Source organism: Eubalaena glacialis, chromosome 8 (genome assembly GCF_028564815.1).
Source record: "Eubalaena glacialis isolate mEubGla1 chromosome 8, mEubGla1.1.hap2.+ XY, whole genome shotgun sequence".
In the NCBI taxonomy this organism is placed as follows: Eukaryota; Metazoa; Chordata; class Mammalia; order Artiodactyla; family Balaenidae; genus Eubalaena; species Eubalaena glacialis.
In genome coordinates this window covers 22878596-22904867 of record NC_083723.1, presented here as the reverse complement: position 1 = coordinate 22904867, position 26272 = coordinate 22878596, and the positions used below count along the sequence as shown (strand labels likewise).

General features: G+C 35.7%; 1 protein-coding gene across 5 annotated transcripts in view; it reads left to right on the top strand.

The window, feature by feature from the left end:
- MAGI2 (membrane associated guanylate kinase, WW and PDZ domain containing 2) overlaps positions 1-26272 on the top strand; it is a 1327276-nt gene that overhangs the window by 468915 nt on the left and 832089 nt on the right. Inside the window, exon 2 of one of the 5 annotated variants that reach the window (XM_061198468.1) lies at positions 1548-1649. The exons of the other annotated variants lie outside the window; for them this stretch is intronic. The gene's annotated coding sequence lies outside the window, so the exon portion shown is untranslated. The remainder of the gene's footprint in view (positions 1-1547; positions 1650-26272) is intronic. 5 annotated transcript variants of the gene reach the window in all.

Here is a 26272-nt window from a genome sequence, read left to right as displayed (position 1 = left end):
TGTGTTACTTTATAAATATTTGAGACCACAAACATATCCCACCCATCTTCCTTATTGATTCTTTCTAGAATAACCAAATATCAGGAACCACCCCCTTCTGTTTGTAATCATCAATATTTCACAATTTCAATTTCAGTTTCAACCATTTATTTTTCCTCAGTCAAATTTGCTTTTCAGTCCCCCTTGACTAAGTGTCTTCACAAAAAATTCCTTATTCTTACACTGTTGCTTGCTAGAAATCCTTAATTTTGAGTCCTCTTTTTTGACACTATGCAACTAATTTTTAAATTCCCACAGCTTCTCTCTTATGCTAAAATTATACACTGCAACTTAAAGAAGAGATTAAAACAACACCTCTGCCCTCAATACTTTGAGTTTCCTACAAAGGATTTTTTAAAAGACTGAAGACAGATTCTAGATTTATACTCAAGTATATTATGTAATGAAAGCATCTGACTCTCTTGACTGCACTGGGCCCTGATTAATGACCATCTTTAAACTAAAATTTTTGTTGATTAAACGTGGTTTTTGAAATTTGATCACTAGTTTCATGTTCCTGGGGCACCTAAGATTAAAGAAGTCTCCTCTCCTTGAAGACACAGGGGAGGTAACTTTCCTCTTCTCTGTTTCTTCAACTTCCTGCATCTCACTGCCCCTTCTCTTCTTTTGTCACTTTCAATGAAATTTAAACTCCCATTAAAAATTTGAAAAGTACTAAGGGAAAAAATGAACTATAAGTGTCTATCTTCAAAGGACAAAAGGCAATGAAATTTAAGGAAATAAGATGTGTTTATTATCCTATTTTATGACAACCAAATATTATGTGAGAGCAAAATGAAAATGAAATAAGGTATTTTTAAGAAAATTGGTGAAAATTTTACATGTGAATTCCAACCTGTTATTAAAATTTTCTGAGCCAGACAGAGAATTGAATGCAGACAAGGAACAGCACTCAATGACAGTGACATTTCCTGACAGAGCAATTCTTTGCATATCAGCAAGGCTAATTATATTCAATCTGACAGCGGCAGTTTAACCCATTCACCAGAGGAATGTGCTTCTTGTAAGACCAATGATCTAAGCATTCATTTGGATGCCAATCTAGTTTGGCAATATATATTTAAAATGTACAATTAATTTTCAATGGCTAATGTATGGATGATAAACATGATTTCTCATCAGTGCTGTTGAATGGTTTGTGTATGTGTGCGTGTGTATGTCAGTGTGTAAGTGAAAGTATGAGGTATCTTCATTTGGGAGCCACATATAAAACCACCTTAAATAATTCAGAACAATTTAGATATTATCTCAGGCACCTTAAAACTGTTGTTATAAGGGTAAACCTGTTACCTGAAAGGTGCTAATTTGTTAAGCCCAGATGAAGCATATTCTATTAAAATTTCATACTTTTTAGTTGATAGTATCACGTTTATAAGACACAAAGCCAAGTTGAGATTATTCAGGCAAAAATACACTGTGTAACTGAAAATATCAAGTTTGGATGTTTAACATGATTAAATCAAAATCTTAACTTTTACCCTTTATAGCTCCTTCCCATCAAATGAACACTGTACTCGCCTCTGCACCCAACCCTACATGAACACTCACATCTTCCAGGGATCGAATATCCAGCTCAGTGTTTGTGAAAGGTAGGAATTCTGCAAATTCTGCTATGCCTTAGAATTGGGACAAATTAAAAAGACATATAAAGAGTACATTTTCCTTTAGAGCTAAAAGTGGGCAAACAGGAACGCTTGACCTGAGTATTTTCTTAGGGATGTGCTTGGTGAAATGCTTTACACAAAATAACTCCAGCCTCTGTCAGCTCTAAGAATGACCCATCTTATAGCCAGTGGGTCCATATTTACTTATGAGCAAAGTCCACAGCTTAATCAGGCAACTAGAAAGAGTGGTTTACAGAACTTGGGGGACAGAAGACAGAGAGGCTTTCCCTCCATTGCACCTCAGGCTTCTTTTTCCCATTTGTTCTGCCTCCTTTGCACGCATATAACGGACAACAAAAACCATATGGGGAAAAGGTAAATAGAAAGCACTGCTATCGTATTTTGAGTTATTCATAATTAATTAAATTCTTTATAGCCACTTCAACACAAGTTTATTTGGATCCACATGAAAATCTTTTGTCTAAATGTTTGAGCTAAGATTTCAAATAGTCTAGATTTCAAGCACTTTATAATCAGTTTGTTCATTCTAACATTGTTAGTACTGACTGAAAAAGTTGACAGTGATTTAAAATTAGGTCTCGTCAAATTTTGCCTTTCTATCTTCACTTTAGCGTATTAAAATAACTCTTATTCTAGGCACTTTTTAGTAAAGTGTTGTAAACTTTTCTGGTAGCTTTGTGATGTAAAGGGGACAGTGTGTGTAGTATTTTAGCAAAATAGTCCTATTAGTCCCAGATGGTAATGCACCATAGCAAACTTGACACCTTTTCCTGGATAAAGTGATTGTGTAAACAGCGAGCATTATTAATTTCCTTAATGTTTATTATATCAGGGTCAGTTAAGAACATCAAATTAACTCTGTGCCTGAGATAGCATGGTTTGTGACTGGTAAGGACAGAAGGCTCATGAATGAAATGAGAAGATAAAGATATTTTAGCCTGTAGCCATAGACATGATACAGCTGAGGCTCCTCATTCATAAATGTAGGTCACCCAGTATAAGAAATAACTAAGAAAACTTTCCTGGACAAACTTCACTGGTCTGTTCAGGCATAGGAAAAGTGAGGGACTACTGGTAAATTCACAACCAGCAACATCTTGGATGAACATCTAGAAAACTTTTGCCAAACTTTTGGAAGGGAATTTTTCCTGTGTAAGTTTTCATCTTTGGTTACAGATGTTTTTAGTCAGGGTTAAGAGAATCTAAATTCCATGTTGTAACGTTTTAAAGAGGTAAGAGCATACTAAAGAAAAGACCTTTCTCAGGGAACTTATACTTAATTTCAGGATTGTTAACTATACATATGAATAATAAAACTAACTTAAACACATAGATTGTTTAGTATAAATAATAATAATACATGTAGCACAGGAGAAATCAGAGTAAAATCCTAGATGACTAATGGTAATATTTCTGTCCTCTTTTGTTCCTTTATATGTGAATTTTTGTTATGTGCACATTTGGCTTATTTAAATTTATATTGCATATTGATAAATGGGCCAATAAAGACAGAGCTTACTTGTAGCTCAATATTTCTGTTGATAATAATAAATAATATCCATGCATTCTAAGAATAAGCACAGACCAATACTATAAAAAAAAGCCAAATTATACTTCAGAAGGAGATGAGTAGGGAGCAGGTGAGTAGTTTTGGAGAACAATACTCCTTAATTATTAAGGCAAGTTTATAATGATGGCCACAGTAATTCCATTCATTTCCATGACATTTCATGGTTTTCAAATATTACTTTCTCATATATTCTCTTATTTTATCCTTAAAACAATCTTGTGAAGATAGGATGGCAATCATCATTTTTTAAATATGAAACAATAAATGTAGCTAGAGATCCTGAGATGATGTGGCTGAGGAATGTTATGTTGAAGATTAGAAGCAAGATGCTTGAATATTAATCCAATATGCATCAACTATTCTGGAAAACAGTAAATGGTAGTTATGTCTATCTGTGTGTGTAATAGTAGGAGGGAAATCATGTATAAAAATGGAAAGAGAGACAACAATAAGGGGTGAATGCAGAAGAGGCTCTCAATTCTAAAAGAATGTTCAGGGACCTCCCTGGTGGTCCAGTGGTAAAGAATCTGCCTTCCAATACAGGGAACGCAGGTTTGATCCCTGGTCAAGGAACTAAGATCCCACATGCCATGGGTCAACTAAGCCCATGCGCCACAACTACTGAGCTCACGTGCCTCAAAGAGAGAGCCTGCCTGACAAAAACTACAGAGCCCACGCACTGTGGAGCCTGTCCACCACAACTAGAGAGAGAAAACCCGCATACCACAACTAGAGAGAAGCCCGTGTGCTGCAACGAGAAGATCCCGCCTGCCTCAGTGAAGATCCTGCGTGCCTCAATAAATAAATAAATAAATAAATAAATAAATAAATAGTTCAATAAATAAATAAATAAAAGAATGTTCAAAGCAAACAAAGCCCAGAATAAGCATTATGTAAAATTCTAAAAGAAACACATGTTTCCAGCTAGGTTTTGGAGGAAATGATCAAGAACAATAAAAGAATCAAAGATTGAAATAAATAGATAACAAAGAGGAAGATGCATTCTTCAACTGCAAAGGCAGTGCAGTCCTTAGACCTACACAAGAGAGGCCTCTCTGCCCTGAGCCAGGAATCCATGTACCCACAGGGAGACCATGCCCTCTCTTCTGCTCATGCTCCAAAATTACTAAACAAATGGTCCCAAGCCCATTTGAGGACATGGTCAGACCTCTCCCCTGGGTTCGATTTCTCTGGGGTAGCTACTTGCAGAAGACAGAATGTGTGGACAGATCTCGGGTGTGTGGGTAGAGGTGTTTATACACATGTGTGTAGGCAGCTGTCCAGGGTGGACAGATCTGGGGGTGGGGAAATGACACACAACTCTAAGGGGCCCAGGCTGTTCAGGATGGTTTCAAGGTGTATTCATGAAAGTAGGAGTTTTAACATAGTACTTTAACAGTCAGCTCCATTTAACATGTAGGTGTTCAATCGTGGTATGTGGACCTCCAAATGTAATTTCGCATCAGTGTCCCAAAATGTTAGAGGCATACCAGTTCAAAGAGAATAAATCATATAATGAGCAGGGTTGAGGGAGATTGGTTCAAGATGGCAGAGGAGAAGGACTGAACTCACTCGCTCTTGCAAGAGCACCAGAATCACAACTCACTGATGAACAATCATCGACAGGGAAACACTGGAACTCACCAAAAAAGGTACTCCACATCCAAAGACAAAGGAGAAGCCACAGTGAGATGGTAGGAAGGGCACAATCACAATAAAATCAAATCCCATAACTGCTGGGTGGGTGACTCACAAACTGGAGAACACATATACCACAGAAGTCTACCCACTGGAGTGAAGGTTCGGAGCCCCACGTCAGGCTTCACAACCTGTGGGTCCAGCAATGGGAGGAGGAATTCGGAAAGAATCAGACTTTGAAGCCTAGCGGGATTTGATTACTGGACTTTCACAGGACTGGGGGAAACAGAGACCACTCTTGGAGGGAACACACAAAGTAGTGTGTGCATCAGGACCCAGGGGAAGGAACAGTGACCCCATAGGAGACTGAACAAGACCTACCTGCTGGTGTTGGAGGGTCTCCTGCAGAGGCATGGGGTGACCGTGGCTCACCACGGGGACAAGGACACTGGCAACAGAAGTTCTGGGAATTACTCCTTGGTGTGAGCTCTCCCAGAGTCTGCCATTAGCCCCACCAAAGAGCCAGATAGGCTCCAGTGCTGGGTCACCTCAGGCCAAACAACCACCAGGGAGGGAAGCCAGCCACACCCATCTGCAGACAAGCAGATTAAAGTTTTACTGAGCTCTGCCCACCACAGCAACACCCACCTCTACCCACCACCAGTCCCTCCCATCAGCAAGCTTGCAAAAGCCTCTTAGATACCCTCATCCACCAGAAGGCAGACAGCAGAAGCAAGAAGAACTACAATTCTGCAGCCTGTGGAACAAAAACCACATTCACAGAAAGAGAGACAAAATGAAAAGGCAGAGGACTATGTACCAGGTGAAGGAACAAGATAAAACCACAGAAAAACAACAAAATGAAGTGGAGATAGGCAACCTTCCAGAAAAAGAATTCAGAATAATGATAGTGAAGATGATCCAGGACCTCAGAAAAAGAATGAAGGCAAAGATCGAGAAGATGCAAGAAATGTTTAACAAAGACCTAGAAGAATTAAAGAACAAGCAAAGATGAATAATACAATAAATGAAATGAAAAATACACTAGAAAGAATCAATAGCAGAATAACTGAGGCAGAAGAACGGATAAGTAACGTGGAAGACATAATGGTGGAATTCACTACTATAGAACAGAATAAAGAAAAGACAATGAAAAGAAATGAAGACAGCCTCAGAGACCTCTGGGACGACATTAAATGCACCAACATTCGCATTATAGGGGTCCCAGAAGGAGAAAAGAGAGAGAAATGACCCAAGAATATTTTTGAAAAGATTATAGTGGAAAATGTCCCTAACATGGGAAGGGAAATAGCCACCCAAGTCCAGGAAGTGCAGAGAGTCCCAGGCAGGATAAAGGCAAGGAGAAAAATGCCGAGACACATAGTAATCAAATTGACAAATATTAAAGACAAAGAAAAATTACTGAAAGCAACAAGGGAAAAACGACAATTAACGTACGAGGGAACTCCCATAAGATTAACAGCTGATTTCTCAGCAGAAACTCTACAGGCCAGAAGGGAGTGGCATGACATATTTAAAGTGATGAGAGGGAAGAACCTACAACCAAGATAACTCTACCTGGCAAGGATCTCATTCAGATTTGACAGAGAAATCAAAAGCTTTACAGACAAGCAGCAGGTAAGAGAATTCAGCACCACCAAACCAGCTCTATAACAAATGCTAAAGGAACTCCTCTAAGTGGGAAACACAAGAGAAGAAAAGGACCTACAAAAACAAACCCAAAACAATTAAGAAGATGGTCATAGGAACATACATATCGATAATTACCTTAAACCAAATGGATTACATGCTCCAACCAAAGACACAGGCTTGCTGAATGGATACAAAAACAAGACCCATATATATGCTGTCTACAAGAGACCCACTTCAGACCTAGGGACACATACAGACTGAAGGTGATGGGATGGAACAAGATATTCCATGCAAACGCAAATCAAAAGAAAGCTGGAGTAGCAATACTCGTATCAGATAAAATAGACTTTAAAATAAAGAATGTTACAAGAGACAAGGAAAGACACTACAAATGATCAAAGGATCAATCCAAGAAGAAGATATAACAATTATAAATATATATGCAACCAACATCGGAGCACCTCAATACATAAGGCAACTGCTAACAGCTATAAAATAGGAAATCGACAGTAACACAATAATAGTAGGGGACTATAACACCTCACTTACACCAATGGACAGATAATCCAGACAGAAAATTAAATAAGGAAACACAAGCTTTAAATGACACAATAGACCAGATAGATTTAATTGATATTTATAGGACATTCCATCTGAAAACAGCAGATTACACTTTCTTCTCAAGTGCACACAGAACATTCCCCAGCATAGATCACATCTTGGTTCACAAATCACGCCTCGGTAAATTTAAGAAAATTGAAATCATATCACGCATCTTTTCTGACCACAACACTATGAGATTAGAAATCAATTACAGGGAAAAAAACATAAAAAAAAAAAACACATGGAGGCTGAACAATACATTACTAAATAACCAAGAAATCACTCAAGAAATCAAAGAGGAAATCAAAAATTACCTAGAGACAAATGACAATGAAAACACGACGTTCCAAAACCTATGGGATGCAGCAAAAGCAGTTCTAAGAGGGAAGTTTATAGCTTTACAAGCCTACCTCAAGAAACAAGAAAAATCTCAAATAAACAATCTAACCTTACACCTAAAGACTAGAGAAAGAAAAACAAAAAAAACCCAAAGTTAGTAGAAGGAAAGAAATCATAAAGATCAGAGCAGAGATAAATGAAATAGAAACAAAACAATAGCAAAGATCAATAAAACTAAAAGCTGTTTCTTTGAGAAGATAAACAAAATTGATAAACCTTTAGTCAGAATCATCAAGAAAAAGAGGGAGAGGACTCAAAACAATAAAATTACAATGAAAAAGGAGAAGTTACAACAGACACCACAGAAATACAGAACATCCTAAGAGACTACTACAAGCAACTCTATGCCAATAAAATGGACAACCTGGAAGAAATGGACAAATTCTTAGAAAGGTATAACCTTCCAAAACTGAACCAGGAAGAAATAGAAAATATGAATGGACCAATCACAAATAATGGAATTGAAACTGTGATTAAAAATCTTCCAACAAACAAAAGTCCAGGACCAGATGGCTTCACAGGCAAATTCTATCAAACATTTAGAGAAGAGCTAACACCCATCCTTCTCAAATTCTTCCAAGATATAACAGAGGGAGGAACACTCCGAAACTCATTCTCTGAGGCCACCATCACCCTGATACCAAAACCAGACAGAGATACTACAAAAAAAGAAAATTACAGACCAACATCACTGATGAATATAAATGCAAAAATCCTCAACAAAATACTAGCAAACAGAGTCCAACAACACATTAAAAGGATCATACACCACGATCAAGTGGGATTTATCCCAGGGATGCAAGGATTCTTCAATATACGCAAATGAATCAATGTGATACACCATATTAACAAATTGAAGCATAAGAACCATATGATCATCTCAATAGTTGCAGAAAAAGCTTTTGACAAAATTCAACACCCATTTATGATAAAAACTCTCCAGAAAATGGGCATAGAGGGAACCTCCCTCAACATAATAAAGGCCATATACGGCAAACCCACAGCAAACATCATTCTCAATGGTGAAAACTGATAGCATTTCCTCTAAGATCAGGAACAACACAAGGATGTCCACTCTGGCCACTATTATTCAACATAGTTTTGGAAGTCCTAGCCATGGCAATCAGTGAAGAAAATGAAATAAAAGGAATACAAATTGGAAAAGAAGAAGTAAAACTGTCACTGTTTGCAGATGACATGATACTATACATAGAGAATCCTAAGGATGCCACCAGAAAACTACTACAGCTAATCAATGAATATGATAAAGTTGCAGGATGCAAAATTAATGCACAGAAATCTCTTGCAATCCTATACACTAACAATGAAAGATCAAAAAGAGAAATTAAGGAAACAATCCCATTTACCATTGCAACAAAAAGAATATAATACCTAGGAATAACCCTACCTAAGGAGGTAAAAAACCTGTACTCAGAAAACTATAAGACACTAATGAGGGAAATCAACAGTGACAGAAACAGGTGGAGAGATAACAAGCTGTTCTTGGATTGGAAGAATCAATATTGTGAAAATGACTATGCTACCCAAGCAATCTACAGATTCAATGTAATACCTATCAAATTACCAATGGCATTTTTTACGGAACTAGAACAAAAAATCTTAAAATTTGTATGGAGACAGAAAAGACCCGAATAGCCAAAGCAATCTTGAGAAAGAAAAACGGAGCTGGAGGAATTGGGTTCCCTGACTTCAGACTGTACTACAAAGCTACAGTAATCAAGACAGTATGGTACTGGCACAAAAACAGAAACATAGATCAATGGAACAGGATAGAAAGCCCAGAGATAAACCCACACACCTGTGGTCAACTAATGTATGACAGAGGAAAGGATATGCAGTGGAGAAAAGACAGCCTCTTCAATAAGTGGTGCTGGGAAAACTGGACAGCTACATGTAAAAGAATGAAAGTAGAACACTCCCTAACACCATACACAAAAATAAACTCAAAATGGTTTAAAGACCTAAATGTAAGGCCAGACACTATCAAACTCTTAGAGGAAAACATAGGCAGAACACTCTATGACATAAATCACAGCAAGATCCTTTTTGACCCACCTCCTAGAGAAATGGAAATAAAAACAAAAGTAAACAAATGAGACCTAATGAAACCTAAAAGCTTCTGCACAGCAAAGGAAACCATAAACAAGATGAAAAGACAACCCTCAGAATGGGAGAAAATATTTGCAAACGAATCAATGGACAAAGGATTAATCTCCAGAATATATAAACAGCTCATGCAGCTCAAAAAAACAAACAACCCAATCCAAAAATGGGCAGAAACCTAAATAGACATCTCTCCAAAGAAGATATACAGGTGGCCAAGAGGCACATGAAAAGCTTCTCAACATCACTAAATATTAGAGAAATGCAAATCAAAACTACAATGAGGTATCACCTCACACCGGTTAGAATGGACATCATCCGAAAATCTACAAACAACAAATACTGGAGAGGGTGTGGAGAAAAGCGAACCCTCCTACACTGTTGGTGGGAATGTAAATTTTTATAGCCACTATGGAGAACAGTATGGAGTTTCCTTAAAAAACTAAAAATAGAATTACCATATGACCCAGCAATCCCACTAATGGGCATATACCCAGAGAAAACCATAATTCCAAAAGACACATGCACCCCAATGTTCATTGCAGCAGTATTTACAATAGCCACGTCTTGGAAGCAACCTAAATGCCCATCGACAGATGAATGGATAAAGAAGATGTGGTTACATATATACAATGGAATATTACTCAGCCATAAAAAGGAACGAAATTGGGTCATTTGTAGAGATGTGGATGAATCTAGAGACTGTCATACAGAGTGAAGTAAGTCAGAAAGAGAAAACAAATATCGTATATTAATGCATATATGTGGGATCTAGAAAAATGGTACAGATGAACTGGTTTTCAAGGCAGAAATAGAGACACAGATGTAGAGAACAAACATATGGCCACCAATGGGGAATGTGGCAGGGGTGTGGTAGTGGTGGGGTGAATTGGGAGATTGGGTTTGACATGTATACAATAATATGTATAAAATAGACAACTAATTAGAACCTGCTGTATAAAAAATAAATAAATAAAATTAAATTTAAATAAAAAGATAACTTATAAAAAAGTAGAGTTGAATGAAAATTGAAGACATATATATATAAAATCTAAATATATACTATTTATATAAAATCTTGAGTGTTCAAAATAAATTCAAATCTTCACGTACAGATACATTGGTTATTTCAGCTTACAGATGTGATTGTGATTATTTAAACTGAATTTATTTTTAAGGAATCCTGTAAACAAATGAAAGGAGAGTAGAGCTGGGCAAATAGGTTTGTGATTTCAATTAAGAAAAGTAAAATGAATGTCAAAAACTCTAGACAGTTTCTGATATCTGGATTTATTCTTGATTGAACTCTTGAACAGATTCTGTGAAGCACTTAAAAAATAAAGCAGTATCAATAATGAGTAGCTAGTGTTCTCAGGATGAAAATTATGAGATATGAAATTAATTTTCCTTTATTTCAGGACTTACTGGAATGGTTCATTTAACATAAATTCAGTAAGGTACTTGGGATAATTTCTCATGATATTCTATCATGAGTAAATGAAAAAATTTATACAGGATCGTAGTAAAGATAAGAGGATTTGTATCTGCTTGAACAAACCAATTAGTGAGTTTATCCAATTAGTTAGTTCATTAATAGTGGGCCATTGAACTCAGAGACTTAATCTGATCTACATTTTTTTTGACAGCATATAAGAAAATAGAGACTCAGTGTACCAAGTTTATAGTTGACTCCAAACTAGGAATAATTAGCCAATCAGTTAGTTATACTATTGAAACCTAACAAGACAGGAATCAGAAATCTAAATATGAAACTGAACCCAAGAACAAGGTGACTGAATGGGTCTGAGGGATATAGGCCTAGTTTAAAATTGATGCTGCTTTTGTGCAATTTAATTTTGTCTTTGTGCTTTGCTAAAGAAACATGATGTTCACGTATTTTATTAGCTTTCAGTATGCTTCCAGTCTAGATTCATTTAGGGATTTTTGTTTTTCTAAAGAAGGAGGGACAGGGTCTGCACACTGGTTCCTGAAGTGGAGATGATGAGATGGAAGACAGAAAAACATCTCTCTTCTAGCTGACTTACAGGACTAGACCTTACTCACCAGAAAGAGTGGGGAGGGGCAGCAAGTAGAAGAGTCTTTTATTTCAATGAATATAACTTTATTTCTTTTTTGATTCTAAAACTGATACAAGCTTCATTTATACACATATATACACTGTTTTTATATTCTTTTCCGTTATGGTTTATCACAGGGTATTGAGTATAGTTCCCTGCGCTATATAGTAGGACCTTGTTATTTATCCATTCTGTATGTAACAGTTTGTATCTACTAACCCCAAACTCCCAGTCTATCCCCCACTCACCCACCCCTCCCCCTTGGCAACCACAGGTCTGTTCTCTATGTCTGTGAGTCTGTTTCTGTTTCATAGATAAGTTCATTTGTGCCATATTTTAGATTCCACATATAAGAGATATCATATGGTATTTGTCTTTCTCTTTCTGACTTACTTCACTTAGCATGATAATCTCTAGTTGCATCCATGTTGCTGCACATGGCATTATTTCGTTCTTTTTTATGGCTGAGTCACTGCTGTACAGCAAAAATTAACACAACATTGTAAATCAACTATACTTCAATAAAAAATAAATGTAAAAGAAAACTGATATAAGCTAATTGGAAACAATATTCCAAACAGTAAAGTACAAAAAATAAAGTGAAAAAAATCTCCTGAAATATCTTTACAGAGAGATACCCACTGATAATGTTTCATGATCGACATTCTAGACATTGCTTTATGTATGTTGTATGAATGTGATCATTTTCTGCCTGCTGTTCAGAAACCTAGGCCGTTTGGGGAAAAAGTCCTTGTGAAACTTAGGACAGGATCACTTTCACTTTGGGTCCTGGATTCCAAAGTTTATAAAGTGCATAGAACACAGTGGCATGTTCCAGCTGAGTCCACAAGGTAGTCGCACTGGGAAACAGAATTTTCTTGGAGGGCAGTAGTGTCAGAGGCATGCTTTACCCAGATGGCAACCTACAAACCAGCTCTATACCAAAGAGATGGCAGATATGTACCAGGTAGTATGGCAGACACTACTTTGAATATAACTTTATGTTGGGGCTAAAGTATTGTGTGTCTTTATTGGGGGAGCAGTGTTTGGATATTGAATATTAATGTTAATAATGTTTGTATCCAGAGACTAAGTGGGACCTGGCATATATTGATTTTATTAATAAGAGCTTGCTCTGTCCTCAAACTCTGATGGGGAATGCTTTCCCCGGTAAACTAGGCTAGACCATGTGTGAACTGCATAAACTCCTTTTTTTAGACTGAAGGTGGGCCTAAGAAGAAGGGGTGGTGCTGATTACTTTCCCCTTCATCCACCTTGGTTCCCACTGCCCTTTTGATAGGAGAACAGTTCTGAAGGGGACAGAAAGTGAGGAGGATAGGAAAAAGGTGTATCCTGAGGAGCAGGAAGATGCTGAGGGGCCTTTCTTACCACGGTAACCATGTGAGGGACAAGTTTCTAGAGAGAAAAAACAAAAAACAAAAAACTAGAAAGAGGAAATCCAAGGTCAATATGCCTCAAAGAACAGTAGGCTTTGACCTCTCCTTTTAAATAGTAAGGTCATCTGCCCCTGGTAGTAGTTCACCAAGGCCCCTGGTTTTAAACCACCTTAAAGTGAGTGCCTCTGAGAGGTGGGAGGGCATAGAAATAGAAGGGCAAACCCTGGGCTTTCTTAAGTTTAAATGAAGCTAACAGTAAAGGTCATTGGTGTCATCGTCCCACTATTCCTTTATTTTCACTTTCTTTTAAAATGACATTATAATTTAGGCACTAAGTAAATACTGAGTACAGAGTTATTGTCTCTAATTTCCACAACTCTTTGAGGATTATTATCCCATTTTCCTGACGAGAAAATGGAGACTTAGAGAGATTTAAGAAACTTGCTTATTCATACAATGGTAAGAGTCAGAACTGGAATATGAACTCAGGCAGATGGACTCTGGTGTTCACTGTGCCTCTTTTCTCCTCCCACCCTCCCAACCTTTTTATTTAAGCTCCACTTAAATACACTAGTTGCAGTAGTAGGGGGTTTGTACTTGCTGTACCTAAATTGGCTCTTCAGAGAAGATAGAATAACATGGCTTTGTATTTCTATCTCAATTCTCAGGAATTTCTGATTTTAAGATACTAAAAGAATGTGATTGCTTTTAGGAGTTCAGTTATTCTCAGAGAATATTATAGTCACATTGACTTACTAACTATATACATGTATATATATGTATATATGTTTATATATGTATATATATAGGTATTTTTTTAATTTGGAAGCTAAAATCTAATTTTTATTATATATTGAATATGTATATATAAATATAAATATAAATCTTTAAGGCTAAAATCTAATTATGTATAATATATATTATATATGTGTATATATGTGTGTCTGTCTATATAATATAATCTTAAAATATTATCTTACTAGAGGTGTGGACTTTAACCAAATGTACATTCAAATGAGAACACAAATTCAAATTCTTTGGCAAGTATACACATCAAGTCTTTAAAATCTTTCAATTATTGATGTTTGAAAATAATTGACATAATTTAATTCATTCATTAGACTCAATTTTCAGACTAATATATTCATTCAAACCCACACTCATTTTCCAAAGTTTAAAAATGTTCACTGGCAAATTCAAGTATAGCTAGCATCTTGTCTGTGCTTTGAGAGTGTAGTTGATCATTCAAATTGTTATTTTTCACAATTATGGAAAAAAATAGAAACAAATTAAAACTTAGAAGAGATATATTTTCACCATTTGGATGTTTAATGGGATTTTAAGATCATATAAATCTGACCCTTTAGAAAAGTGGATGGAAGTTTTCCTTTATCTGAACCCTGGTGTTATTTCTCACGTAAAATTCCCTAACAGATGGAAGAATGACCCATTCTCCCTATGTATTATGGATATTGATTGTTTTCTTTTAAAAAATGGAAGGTTAATGCTTCTGCTGAGTCCACAGAACAGATTCTGCTGAGAAGTAAACTCATTTTCAGTAGCTTAGAGTTGGAAACAAAATTCCTGCCAAAATATTTGTTAGACCTTTACAAGTAAAATCAAGATGTAGTTCAAATTGAACCAGGTGTGTGGATTCTTACAGATTACATGAGCATTTTCATGATTTACCCAAGGAATGTGGTGAATAATCATTTCCTATATTCAAATGAAAAGTCTTAATTTTGAAGCTTAGTATATAAGAGTGTGGTTTAAAAAACATAGAATTTTGTCTGGTAAATTGGTATTCCATATTGCAAATATTGATAGTACAGTGAACCCATTCATCTTTTGTTTGTACCAAAGAATATTCTTTATGAAATTCAGAAGCATGAAATGGGGTCCCTTAATGGTTAACTTTTGCTTTCCTTGCATATGTTAATAGTAGAAAGAATAAGAGAGATAATGATATTTGAGGATAAACACTTAATTTTTGTAAGTAATTTAACTTGCTTCATTCAACAGATTTTTCTGCTAGAGATAACTTCTTTGAGTCATTTGTTTTAATCCCAAGATAATGACTTATGCATCGGTAACAAATTGAAGTTGTAACAGATCATGTGTATAACTGTCCCTAAAAAAATGAGTTGCTCTAGACTCATGGCCCTGGCCATTACAGACTATTGCATTGTCCCATCAGCAGTCAGCCTCCTGTTCTTCTACTGTATCCAAACCAGAAATGACTGAAGCAAAATTTGAACTAGTTCATCTTCAAAAAAAAAAAAAAAGATCTCTCTGCCTATGAAAAGGAGAGCCTAACCAAACCTTTTAAAATTGTGGCTTATTTGCAAATATGATCATAGTCAACAGTGTTAATAATCTCATATAACGAGTGGAAGATGTTGGAGGGCAAGAAACTCATTTTAACTGAGAACCTACTATGTAACAGACTAAGAATCTATGATTATTCACTTTTCACTCCAAAATGATCCAGTGTTAGAAATATCTAATTGACTGTATCGTACAGGAACAACTCTACATACAGAAATTAAATAATTTGCTCATGGGCAAATAGCTGTTCAACTCCAAGGCAATTTGACTCCTAAGCCTGTGCTCTTTCTGAAGTTCTTTGCAGTGTTTCCTTACCATGAAGATGGATCTTAATCCTTTTTGAATAAGGATCAAGAATGAGGCTTAGAGTCATAATTTTGCTTCTGGATTTAACAAGTTTACATGTATACTTGTCATCCTGTATGCATCAGTCTTAACCATAATGAATTGGAGTTGGTTCCTCCTACCAAAACAAAGCAGTCTTTTGGTAGTGATACTGGTTTAAATGTTTAGATGTATTTCTGGTTTTATTCATAGTTAATCTGGTTTTCTAACCTTTGTGATAAAGATGGAGTTAATTTAAACTGTAAGGAAAGTAGTCACTGTGGGCCTAGGTAACCTGGTAAATGAAAGGAGAAAACTCTCCTTTTCTATCCCCAAGGAGCAGATTCACTTCCATGCTTCCCAGGGAACAACTATGGGAATGTTTTCACAGCTTAGTGTGTTATCGCACTGGGTAGATTTGATATGAGAGACTGGTTTCATTTCATACATAGTGTTCATACAACATAGAGTTTTTGGTTGCTATTGTTTGCTTTTGTTTTTCTAATACTAATTTCCTAATCCAGTGTTTCTCAAAGTATGATTTAAGGACCAACTATATCAGAATGCTGCTGTCTTAATTAATATAGCATCACTATTATTACATGTAAAAGAAGGTCTATATAAGACAGTTATTAATATTTAAGTTTTTTTTCATTAAAGTATGTTAATTTTCATTTGGAAATATTTCCCTCCATTAAATTTCCAGATAATTTTTAAAGATAAACCATTCCATTACTATCCTGCCCCTCCAAAATACTTCCTTTCCTCTCTTTTTTTCTTTTCTTTCTCACTCTCTTTCTCTTTTCCTTGTCTGTCCCTTCCTTCCTCCCTCCCCTTCTTCCTCTTGCCTTCCTTTCTTCCTCATTCCTCCCTTTCTCCTTTTTTTCCCTGAAATCTCCTATTAACTCAGTCTGTTACTTCATGTTATGCATTAGATAGAAATGACCATGAATATTCTGACTAGGGTGTAAGTGTTGTTGTTTTTAATTTAATTGAAATTTTTACTTCTCAATTTAAGCACTGGATTTGTGCTAGTTCATTCATTCAACAAGCAGTATTGTTTGCTTTGTTCCTATGGCTATGATACAGTATGATATATCAGTTCTATAATAAAGCTGTAGAGAATAATATGATAATTGAGGGAAAAAGTAATGAGCCTGGCCTTCAAGGATTCAGAAGGACTTTATTAAGGAATTTGAATGTAAATCAAGTATAATGGCTGTTTTACAAACTCAACATTCAACATTATCTACTCTTATGAAATGTAAAATGGTTACCTTGTAATAAACCCAAAGAATATTTGGATACATTTATTTATGATTTTTCATAACTTTACATATTTCATATCCTCAAAGTTCTAAATCTCTCCTTACCTGTTACAAAACAGGGTTTCCCATTGGTCATACAAGAAATTTATCTTATAAAATACATCATTAATGTCAATATTTATAGATAGACTTTAGTAACTCACCTACTATTTTTAAAGAAATAAGTTTAAAAGTACATTAAATATGTAATCTAAAATTTGACTTAAACTTTAAATTCTTTGTAGTATTTCATCTTCTAATGTATAGATGTTTTCCATGGAGCAAATTTAGGAAGGTTTTTTAAATAGAATGATACTATTAGATTTTATCAACAAATTTATTTTTTCTTTCACTAAATATATCTAACACTTTAATCTCCAGAAAATACTGTTGATGAATTTCCAAAGACGCATCCCAGCTGCTGAATATATTTCTATTGTGTTTTTGATAGAAACTCTAAATTAGAGAGTGATAGAGACAAATCATCATATCACAGGTAGATTTTTCTGTTCCCTTACAAGTAAACTAGCTTGTCTTGCCTGAAATGCTTTTTATCAGCCATGATCCAATGGATGACTCTGAAACCTCATATACTTATGCTCATGCCATAATGTTGCAGAGTGTTTCTTTACAGTCCTAGACTGCAATGTCACAGGTGCCAAAGTCGGACTGAGTCCTCCACCGTGGCTTCTGTCCACAGTCAACAGTGGGGGACTGTGGAAGTCAGTGATGATCCACAGGTCCTGCACTGACAAGTGTAATCTTTCATTGTCCTTATTATCCCATCCTTATCATGGCTTCTCCACTATGCATACCATGCAGAGGGAACAATATCATCAGAGACAAGTTGCCCTGAAAGTACCTGGCCTGTTTAAGATACTGCAAGTATTTCAGTGTTGCTTAAGAAAAGAGACTAGAGGGAAGAGGTAGAGTCCAGTTTCAGTGCAGTTCTGAATGCTGTGATAAGGAATGTGTACTTAATCTTATAGTTCAAAATGAAAGAAGAGAACAGAAATTTCACAGAGCTTTCTCTGTAGGAGCTTCTGAACTACAGGAGTGATAAGACTGAGGTTTGGAAAACAACATAACTTTTCCTTTAACAGCCCAATAAAATGATATGGACCTACTACACTGAAGGAAAAATCCTCTATCAGCCATCCCTCCATCCCTCATTGTTTCTAAGGAAGAAGTTTATGTTACCCTTATCAGTTCTTGATTTAGTACCCTACTCCTTCTGAATTCTTGATCTCTGCTCTGCATCTTCCTATCTAAGATGACTGTCCTTTTCCCATGCATTGCTTTGTTCCTCACTGGAAACCACCCAAATTACAAGGCGGTAGTCTATATCTGACATTTACTGAAGGCTCTGAAAACTGAACATATAATTCAAACAACTTTGAATTGAATATTACACATCACTATTCTAAAAATCCATCAGTCTTGCCTCCAGAGGAATTTTCTCTTGGCTCTGTCTCTCCATTTTATTGAGACTGGCTGTAGATCCAAGTCAATGTTGTTATCTTTTCAAGTTATCATTTGCCAACACTGAATGCCCTTAGTTTCTTAAGCAGAGCTATTGAACTCTTTACCCCTTATTCCTTCCCCAAATTACAGCTAAGTGTTCTTTACACATCCAAAATTGCATTAAAAGGCTTGGATAAGCAAGGCCCATCCATTTAGATTCTCCAAGCTCTTGTATCACAAATTGAACAGATTTACTACACATATAGGGAAATGTAATATTTGATAGAAGTGGCTTTGCAGATTAGTGTGAAAGGGATGGACTCTTTAATAAATAGTGTTAAGGCAAGTGACTATGCATATGGAAACAAACTGAAATCTCTTCCTTCTTTATGCCACATGCAAACATCAATTCCAGGTGACTCAAATTCTTAAGAGAGAAAGACAGATATTTTAAATTCTTGGAAGAATATATAGAAGATTACTTTTATGACTTCGGTGTATGGAAACATTTCACAAACAAGATACAAAAAAGATAACCAGGGCTTCCCTGGTGGCGCAGTGGTGAAGAATCCACCTGCCAATGCCGGGGACACGGGTTCGAGCCCTGGTCCGGGAAGATCCCACATCCCACGGAGCAACTAAGCCCATGCGCCACAGCTACTGAGCCTGTGCTCTAGAGCCCACAAGCCACAACTACTGAAGCCCATGCACCTAGAGCCCGTGCTCTGCAACAAGAGAAGCCACCACAATGAGAAGCCCACGCACCGCAACGAAGAGTAGCCCCCACTCACCGCAACTAGAGAAAACCCACGCTCAGCAGTGAAGACCCAACGCAGCCTAAAATAAATAAATTGATTTAAAAAAAAAGATAACCATAAAGGAATATATTAACAAAACCAAATATATCAAATTTCAGACCTCCTTTTCATAGGGAAAAAAACATCAGAAAACTGGAGAAGATATTTGCCACACACAATAGCTGACAAAATAATAATGATAATATAAAACCTGCAAATAATAATATAACAGACTGCAAAAGAATAAGGAAAAAGCAAACAACCTAATTGCAATATAGGTAAAAGAAATGAATAAGCATTTCATTGAAGGAAAACACAGCTAGGAAATGAATATATGAAAAGATGCTAAGTTTCATTAATAATAAGAGGAATGCAAATTAAGACTCCAATAATGTAAACATTTTACCCTAATTATATTGGCAAGGTTTTTTCAAATATGGCAATATAAAGTGTCTGTAAAGATGTGGAGCAATTAGTATTCATACAATGCTGGTTAGATTGTAAATTGGTACAAACAATTTGGAAGATGTTTTCTTATTTTCATGCAAAACACACAGATAACAGGTCATGGAGAAATGTGCACATCTGTACCAACAGGCAGGCACAGGAGTGTTCATAGCTACATTGTTTGCAATAGCAAAGGACTAGAAACAAACAAGAGGATGGCCTCTAACTATAGACCTCACCTGGATGAATCTCAGCCATTGTATTTAATGAAAAAAACAAAACAGTATCAGAAGACCTCTGTGATACAATTTTTATAAAGCTCAAAAATGAGCAAAATTTTGAAATATTTATTTGCATGAATACATAGGTAAAATATATACATAGCTGAATACAATGTAGAAAAAAGCAAGGGAGTATAGAATTAAGCCTTGGGAGTAACCATGGAGGAATACATAGGCAGTTGCAATTGTATTGGAAATGTTGTCTTTTTCAAACTGAGTGGTAGCCTCACCTTGTTTATTTCACTCTTATATTTAATAACACATTTATGGTATATGTCATAGTCAGAGAATTATTCCTCCTCTGTGTTCCCAAAGAACACTTCTCACAGCCCTCCAGAGGGGGAACGGAGACATGTGACATTAATATAGTCCTACCCTTAAAACCTTTGGCCCCTAGCATAGATCTTGTTCTTTATGTTTGCTTAAGATTTGTTTGTTAAATACACTAATGATGAGAAAAGTAAAGGTAGCAAGAAAATCCTATTGGTAAATCATTTCTAAATAAAGAAAATTTAACCACACTATTTTATTATTGTAATTCCTAGTTATGCTGGATTGTTTTCTTGCCTCCTACGGGACAAAATAATAGATTATAAATCTACTTTGGTTGTGCACTTAGCCATTACTATAGAGTAATAAGGCAAACATTAAAATATAATTTTACATTTTATATTAAGCAATAACATTTCTGTGTCCTGAGACAATAAAACATGATTTCCAGCCATGTTATATTCATTTTGTGTTTAAAAATAAAGCAAAATGGCTATTATTTTCTCTTCAGAAAAATGTTACTTAGGAAAAATTAATTGAAGTTCTGCTTATCCAGTATATTTGTTCCTAGACTTGTTCCTGTTGGCTTGAAACTTTCATTGTTTGGCAATGAACAATTTAAAATATTGTTTGCCAGAGCTTTGGATCATATTTTGGGGACGTGGCAGCGGACACCACAGACTTGCTTTACACAAGTAAGACGGAGGAAGATATTTGCTCAAAGAAGAGCCCCGCTTTCAGGATATAATTTCCAATACACAGTTCTTGAGGAGAAGATTCGGGGCTGGGGCGGGGTGGGGGAGGCGGGAAGAAGGGGGGCTGATGATACTACATGATTATCCAGAAAAAAACTCAAAATTATGAGGAAATAAGAATGAGAACATCTAGGCCACTCTGAAACATGAATTTATAGCTGTGAATGTGCATCATTGAAAGGAGTAGGAGATAGTCCCTATCTTACCACAATGGAGTTAGCCAGATGTTAACTGCTAGATTTAGCAAAGCTCTTGGAGAAAACCAGATGTAAAACTGTGTCTTCCTCCTTAATTTTAATAATTCCGTTGTTGTCTAAAGTCTCTTTTTAGTGAAGTGTATCTCTGCTATATTAACCAGGATCTTATGCTTTTCTTCTGAAACAGAGAAACATTACATTATAGTAGAGGTTAAAAAGCAAGGGTTCTGGACTGAATCTTCTATTTGACTTTTTATTCCACCCATTACTACCTGTGTGACCTTGGGCAAGGTATTTGTCCTCTAAGCCCCATTTTATCATCTGTAAAATTGGCACATAGAAAATAGTTAAGCAATGTTAGTTATGATATTCAGCCTGCACTTCCAGCAACATTGCCATCTCATCTGAAATTTTAGTGGATCTGTTAACAAAACAACAATTTCTTACATAGTTAGAGAACCATAGTAAGCAATTAAATGTTTTATTGATCATGATTCAGCAACTATTTGTTGAGTATCTACGATAAGGCAGGCACTAAACATGAAGAAAATCTGATAATCTGCAAGGTTTCTTATGGTTTAAGCATAAGTCAATATGAAATATTTAGTGCTGAATTTTCATATAAAAAGGAATTTACTTAAGGAGAATTTCATCCCTTGCTATGGAAAAAGATGAAAAGAAAGAATAAAATCACCATGTCTATGTGCTACTCCCATATTTCATCTCTGAGTCATTGTTAAGTACTATATCAATCTTAAGTATCAGAACTTCAACTTTAGGGAGGTTTCCTTCTATTTTCTTGATTGATAGGACTAGTGCTTTGAGAATGTTTTGAGGAAATCTCTTCACTTGTTCCTTATCTCTTGAACAATGGTATTTAAACTCCTTAGCATAGCATACATGGTTTCGCAAAGGTCTATACCTACCTTCCACTCTGTCTTTTCTTAGATGACTACTGTGTTTGGGCTCTACATTCCAAATCCAAACTGAACTTGTGTTGCTTCTGTAGCCTTGATGTGTTTGCTTCCACATGTATTCACTCTGAACAAATTGCAGGTTGGTTTACCTATACATTTGTGAATTCTTAGATTTTTACCTATACATTTGTAGACTCTTAGATTTTATATTTCTAACTCTTTGTTGGTATGTTTTTTCTTGCTATCCCACATGTCAGATATTGCACTATCTTCTCTACTACATTTTATCCCTTGAGCACTTGTTTTGTTGCAATTATCAATTTTGCAATTACTTATTTTGATGTTTCTCTAGCTAACCAACAAGCCTCTAAAAAGCTGAGTCCATGTCCTATTCATATTCATATTTTCAGAATTTGTCACCGTCTGTTGCATGTAGGAGGTGCACAATAAATATTAATAGAACTAAATTAGAATAGTATTTGAAGACCCTTAAAAATTAAATAAATGGAAAAAATGGTATTTTCTGGCCATTTGATTGATGATTAATTGATTACTTCATTAAGTGATGCAGCAGATATTTAGTGAGCATCTACTATTTGTCAAGCATTGTGTCATTTGTAAGACAGATGAGTCCTTGTTCTCATGGAGTTTACATTTGAATGTAAACAAATAAACAAACATATAAGGTAATACCAGATGGTGATAAGGAATAAGAAGAGAATACATAGGACTGGGGAAGAGGATGACAACATTATGTAAGATGGCAGGAAAAGCCTCTAAGGAAGAGATATTCTAGCGGAGACCTTAGTGTTGAAAAATAGCGAAGATGAGGAATGACAGATTTGAAATCAGAGGAAACAGCTGAGGAAAAGTCCTGAAGTGGACTAAGCTTGGGGTTGAACAAATAGAGAAAAATCAGTATTGCTAGATTTTAGAGTTCTAAGAGAGACAGGTCAAAGAATTGAGTAGAAGCAGATCATGAAGAACCTTTTTTGCCCATATTAGAGTTTGGATCTTATTTTAAGTGCAGTTCAGGTTTTAAAGGAACAGCTTGCTCTAATTTAAGTCTTTGAAAGATATATTTGGTTGTTGTGTAGAGAAAGGATTATAGGAAGATAAGGATTTAGGTAGGGTAGAATAAGAAATCGAGAAATGAAGCTAGTTTAGGATAGGAACACTGAAGATGGACAAAAGTAGATGGATATGTGATATAGCTGGCAGGTGATGGATCAGATGTGAAGGGTAAAAGAAATAGAAGAATCAAGAATGGTTTGGGGCTTGAACAACTAAGTAGCTGGTAATAGCATCTACCAAAATGGAAAACACTAGAAGGAAGATAGTTTCAGATAACAAATCAAAACTTTTTTGTTTGACATATTAAACTTGGGATGCCTGTTAGCCGTGCAAAGATGTCAAATAGACAGTGCTCAGGTGGAGAGGTCAGGCCTCTAGATATTCATTTGCCAGTTATTATCTTATAGATGCCACTAAAAGGCAAAGGACTGGATGAAATCACATGGATAACATCCTTTTTAGTGCTTGGTGCGTTGAAATCCTAGAGTCTGTGCTCATTTTACTGGTAAGTTAGCAAATTGTTTATTAATTCAATAAGACTTTTTGAACAGTTACCACAGGACAGATACTAGTAATATAACGGTGAACAAGACAAAGTCCTCTGCCCTCAAAGAGCTTAGATTCTCTTGAGGAAGACAGTAAGCAAACAAATAACTAAATATAAAAATTAATGTCTGTATGCTAAAGAAAATTGAGAAGGGCTAGAGAATGACATAGGGTGCTATGATAAGATGGTCAGGAAAGGTTTTTCTGAAGAGGTGACATTTCTTATATAGGCAGATATAGATCACAGATATTTCTAATGTCTTATGTTTATCAATACAAGATCCTCCAACTCTACTAGGCTGAAAAAGATAATGCTCGTACCTCAGATCATTCCTAAAAAGCTGGCATTGCCTGGATTTATCAGTGGTTCATTTGGCATATTTTGTCTTAATATGAGGTCAATTCAGCAGTAGATTTTGACAATGGCTAAAAATAGTAACAAATAACTTTGACACATATTTGTATTAAGGTGTGCCTATAAAATAACACTTTATTAAGTAATAATCTCTCCTTCTTATGAATTTTTCATTCTACCAGTATTCCTTCCATTTTAGCTCATGTAGTTCTTACTTATGTACATTTATAAGCTCCCTTCTTTGATTATAATCTTCACAAGAGGAGAATCCATCCATGTCTGAGTCATATCTGCATCCCTAAGACATGTAGAATAGCATCTAGTATATGGTAGCTACTCCATGAATGAATGACCTATATAAATTATAAAAGGTGTTTAAGTAGCAGATTATATTTTTATTTTTCCTTCTGTTGAGCACAGATAGTTATAAGGAGAGTTACCATTGTTTAAGTATCATTTTGGGTTTTTTAAATCATTTTTAATCTATCTGTAATCTTTCACCTATAATATTAACCATCAATAACAGAGACATGTTTCAACAAAAGGTTCTAAATGAGGATTCTTGAGGAGTTGGGGAGTTGGCGTTCAACATATATAAGGCTCACCTGGGGAGTTTCTTCAAACTTTCCAAGCTCCTCTTCTCTCCTCCCCTACCAAAAAAAAAAACCAAAAAAACAAAAATTTAATATACATACTTGGAAAGAGCTATACCTCATCCCATGGAGTTTCTTTATTTTCCTGAGCCATTGTTCCTGATAGAAATATTCCCTATCATTCAAGTATTCAGGGTCTGAAGAAAAAACGTTGGGAGACTCTATCATAAATTATGCCTAAATAACTGATTTATTTTTGCAGTTATTGTTAGTTCCAGGTGGCAGTTTAATAAACAGTAATACTATGATAAATAAGTTGAATGAATTTTAGAAAATTATCACTACCAAAGAAGAATGTCTTGGAGCCCAGTAATTGGTCAAGTACTTTCTTTTTACTGTGTTCTTTTGGTAACATCAGTGTTATCTTCACAAGATAAACCATTCCTAGAGTGATAAACATTATCTGTTACAATTAAAAGCTGATAAATTGGGAGCCAACAGAGTGCAGCAAACTGTGAGTGTGAAGACAGCACACTAGTTGCATTCTGTATTTCTCAAAAAGACTAGCTGGACGCCCACACATCTGACATGATTAGAACTTATGAACAGTGTATTAAAAATTGCAGTATATTAAGCCTAAGAAATGAGGTGGAAGTAGAACTAAATTTTGTCCATTTTGAAAAAGTAGTATTTGTTTACAGCTTATCTCCAATCTTTTTATTTTTTCAGACTGCATGGTTAATGGAGCACTTGTTCTTTGTTCAAACTTTTTTCCCTTTCACGGTCTGATTGACATTACTTCCCCATGTTCACTGGGGCATAGCATTGCAAGTGTAAACACAGAGCGGTACCTTGTCAAAATGGCATATTGTATTTAAGATCATTGTTTCCCGGTACTTCAAAAACCTAAACGGTACCAAATGTTAAATAAGAATTGTTGTTAACAATTCAGTGATATTTCATATGACTCATAACACTAAGAACCTTACCTGAAATTTTACTCACAGAAGTATCTTTGCTAAGTTTTGTTGTTTTTCCATAATCTCTTTCTATGTCTCATTTTCCACATTGCCCTATGTACACCTCCAAATGAGATCACCCTCCCCTCTGACCTGATCCATTCTTAAAAGTCAGTTAAAATGCTTTACCACATTAGTCTTTGCCTGCATGGATTTAGCATCCGTTATAATGTGAGAAATTAAAACCAAGGACTAGGTCAGCAATAGGCTCTATGTTTAACAACAGGTCGAAAAAAGATTTTTCTATTTATTCCCCTTGATACTTCACATTAGTATGATATTTTTCTCCAGATATCCACAGTGATTTCCCATATGGGTAATTTGACAGCAATAGCCCTTATGCTTTATTTTGAATCCTTTAAAAGTTATACTGTTACTTTTTCTCTCACTACATTTACATCCTTGGGGGATTAATAATACATTAGAATGATTTAAAAACTGAAATAACTTT